Source organism: Rattus norvegicus, chromosome 14 (assembly GCF_036323735.1).
Source record: "Rattus norvegicus strain BN/NHsdMcwi chromosome 14, GRCr8, whole genome shotgun sequence".
Lineage (NCBI taxonomy): Eukaryota > Metazoa > Chordata > Mammalia > Rodentia > Muridae > Rattus > Rattus norvegicus.
This window is the reverse complement of record NC_086032.1, coordinates 14,843,291-14,847,381: the sequence shown is the minus strand read 5'-3', so window position 1 is coordinate 14,847,381 and position 4,091 is coordinate 14,843,291. Positions and strand designations below refer to the sequence as shown.

Genomic DNA, 4,091 nt, shown 5'->3' with positions numbered 1-4,091 from the left:
GAAATTAGTAGGCAAACTGTTAGGACTAGGAAAATATCATCATGAGTGAGATAACCTAAAAAGCTTCTTCACAGTGTTTCTTAATCTCTTAATCCTCCCTTATGGCCCACCACACATCAGAGAAAGGGAACAAGAAAGGATAATGTGAACATGGACCAATTTAGAAAGGTTCAATTTTTCCTTTTATTATACTTTAGTCTTACATTTACAGTCCAGTCATCATCCCCATGCCATTCCACACTCATCCCAGAACACCTCCCACCTCCCAGTGTCCAAAGAGCTGTTCCCCAATACCTCTCCCCACCCACCAGACCTCCCCACTCCCTGAGGCCTCAAGTCTCCCTCGGCTTAGTTGCATCTATTCTATGGGACCTGAAAAGGCAGTCCTCTTGAGTATATGTTTTGGAGAACTCCTCTCAGAAGATATATGCTGTCTGGTTGTTTGCTTGTTCTCTGAGATCTTGAGGATCCAGGTTAGTTGAGTTTTTTGGTCTTCCCGAGGGGCTCCATGCTTCTCAGATACTCCAGCTTTTCCTTAGCACAACCACATTTCTCTCTGGCTTCTGTCCAATGGTTGTGTGAAAGTATCTCCAGATGAACTCATAAGCTGCTGGTTGGGCCTCACAGAATGCCGCCATGCGAGTCTCCTCTCTGTAAGTAGACCAACAGTTGTTTCCTTGGAGCAGCCACACCTAGTTTGTCCAGAAAGTGGCAGCTCAGTTCGCTAGCAAACACTTCAGGGATACAGCAGCAGTCCAATTTGGTAGAGTCAGGATAGCAGTCAAGTACCAGCAGCTGTGTCAAAAACCAGCAGTGACAGCCAGACCTCAGGTTATGCATGCCTCAGCAGGAGGAAGACCAGGAGAGGTTCTCAGCTGTACTTCTCTCTGAAGAAGACAGGAGACCCTCAAATTCTATTTGTATCCCTCCATTTATCACCTGTGCCCAACAGGTATAGCCTCAGCACATCTGTCAGATGACATCACTCTGACAATCAGATCAAGCCCACAGAAGCTGCAAGCCCACTCCCAGAAGGAGGTTTTGTTGGACCGTTCTCTGTGGAGTTCAGGAAAAGGTAGCTCAACCAAGCAATGCAAGGAAGACAGATGAGTCCATGCATTTCATTTACGTGGATTCTTTCATCAACATCACTCCTCTCTTTTGTTGCTGGCTTTCCCTGAACATTCTCCCTCCCATGTTTGCTTCAGCTGTACCTTTCCTTCACCTCTCTGTGAAGCCCAGAGTCCAGCCAAAGGACATTCCAAATCCCTTAAGATTCTACTTCAGTGAGTAGCATTCTTCAGTCTCTTTTGGGGAGTACTCATTTCCCCTTTCCTGTATTGAGCATCTCACGTTGTATACAGCACATATCCCCTTCCCTTTGTTTTTTATCAAAATGAACATAACACTGGTTTTCTTCACATTATGGCACTTCCCGCAGTTGGCAGTTCCAACCTCCCACCTAGGTCTCCCGTTGTCCCTGGGCCCTCAGACCAGCTTGCAGTAAATCACCAGGACAGAGAGGGCACTCAGGTCTCTCAAGTAGGGATGAGCCGCCAGAATCTGGTCGAACATCAGGTTTTGCTCAGCGTCCAGGAAGACCATTCAGAGCGCTTTTGTCTGCAGAGTCCTGGTCCTGGGTGGAGCACCAGGGCTTGCTTGGGCTCCCTGGGTACTGTGGCTCTGGATGGTATGGCCAAATGTGCGCACATCTGGCTGGGCATCGAGTTTTGGAGGCATGTGTAGAAGAAAAGCCTCCCTTTGAAGAAATTCTTCAAGCCGAGATCCATGTCTTCCCAGAGGGTCATCAGGAACCATAAATATGTCCCCCACAAAACTGTACTGAAGCAGCCTTCTTGCGACAATTTCTCTCCAGGACACGGACTCGGTCACAAACTCTCTCAAGTTGTCATTGATTACAATGATGCCACCAGTCTTTTCTGCTAAGTGGAGCAGGAACCTGTCGTCATGAGAAGCAATACTCTGTCCAAGGTTCTTCTTGGAAATAGTGAAAGCTAATAGCCCAAGCTCCCGGAGCTGGCTTAAGAAGTGCTGTTCTGTGGCATCAGGATGCCGACTGGTTCTCCAGTGTGGGACAAACACAGTGATGTTTCTGTGGCCGAGCTTCCAAAAATACTCAACTGCAATGGCTATGCCACGGCAACTAAAGAACTTGTTCAGACCATGGGCCATTGCAACATTACTGCCATCTATAACAATATGCTTCAGATCTTCTCTCGCTGGTTCATTTCTTAAGTCCAGCTGGTATGGTATTTTCAGAATATCTTGAAATCTTTGATCCCGGGTAATGGAGGAATAGATGTGATCGCAGGGTCAGGCCAATCTTGCATCAGTATGTGAAGTTAAGTGATGGGGCAGCAGCGCTAGGTCCGTTTGGGGAGCCTTTGTCTTGAGGTGAGGAGAGCTGCAAGAGCGAGTAGGCTCTGCACAGTCCGGCTTCCTATTATTCGGACCTGAAATTCCTGTTTGCTCTTGCAAACCATTTTCAGGCCTCTGTTCCCGGGCCGCTGGGAAAGATAGTGCAGATGGTGAACCTGCCTCAGTAAGGTCCGTAAGAGGTGGTGCTTTATGTTCAATGGGCTGTCTGTCTTCAGCCTCGATTTTATCAGGCACCACAGGTTCACAATTAAGCACTTCCTGATCTCTTGCTTCCTCTGCCGTTGGTCTTTCAAGCCTTTGTAATATCATGGCTAGTTTTGCCCCTAGCACACCTATTTCTTGTTGTTGCCCAGCTAGCTTTGCAAACTTTTTTGAGAGAATTTCTAGTTGTAGATGTCTATTTTTCAGTTCTTCTAAGAGGAAATATATGAAGATTGCAACTGTAAATTGGTAGACGGTTATGCCCGAAATCAAACATGCAATCAGCAAAGTCAAGGCTTTCTCAACTATCTTCTGGTAGTCTCCAATCTTTACACTTGTGTGTGAGGGATCAGCACTGGAATTTTCCATTGGTAATGCAGTCAAAGTCTGCCTATACAAGGAAAAGTGTCTTTTCTGTTGACTTGGTAACGCTTACCTTGTCAGAGTCCTCTGATCTGTGCCTTGCTATGGCCTTGAGTCTCCAGTGGTTCAAGAGTTGCAGAATGTCTCTGGGTCCCCTGCAGAACTTGAGGAAATGATTCTTCCTCTGGAGACAACCTTGGTGAATTTCTCTTCTGGAGCTTTCTCTCAGAGGACCTGTGGGCTGTCTTGGTGGATAATCACTTTGGGTTTGCCCCCCCCCCGATGTAAACCGCCCATATAAACCAGATGTACCTTTTAATTGCCAGAAGAAATTGTAGTCTCACCGGCTTAATTTTGAATAAGTTCCTGTTCTTCCTGAATTCTGGTAGACTGGTTCAATTCCAACACCTGTCCAAGATGACTGATTCAACCCGGCCTCTCCAACCTTCACAGGGCTTTGCTCAAAATAATTCTGTCTATTGTTCTGATCTTCTGACTTCTTCTTAGCCTCTTTGTTGAATGGGCTATGTACACACTCACAGTGGAGCTCAGCTAATGCACTCCCAACTGAAGGCAACTCTTCTAATGGAAAAAAACTCTCCCTTCCTTTGCTGTGCTTATATAGGAGAGGTGGGTGTATCCAATCTCTGATACACCCTCTGTACTCTGATTGAACAGTTTGTCTGCATTCCAGTAGGATTAGCTTGTTTGGGCTTAAACGCTTGTATGAAGGGTGTGTCCAGAAGGATCACACTGACCTTGCAATTCCCTAGATGGGATCAGGGCAGCCACTTTGCTGGATCAATTTACCTCCTCAATTGGGGCACAGGGGTTGGCAGTCATTTGTTTATCCTGACTTGTTGCATGCTTTGTTGGGCAAAGAGGCTTTATGCCCAACACACACAGAAATCAAATACAATCCCATCAAATCAATGCTAGACATCTAAATACTAGAGGAAAAAGAAAGAGTTTTATTTGAGTTCTCCCCTGCCGCAGATGACAGTGAATGAATATGCCCACACACTTGACCTCAGCCCACATGGTACAGACCAGCCCCAGGCACACAGAGCCCTGGCTACCACTGCACAGCAGTGCCTCAGAATATGTGGTAGTAATGTTAACCCCCA

At 46.5% G+C, this 4,091-nt stretch overlaps 1 pseudogene; it reads right to left on the bottom strand.

The window, feature by feature from the left end:
- Nucleotides 1-1,488: 1,488 nt before the first annotated feature.
- Nucleotides 1,489-2,709, bottom strand: LOC134481887 (NEDD4-binding protein 1-like; annotated as a pseudogene).
- Between the last annotated feature and the right edge of the window lie 1,382 nt (nucleotides 2,710-4,091).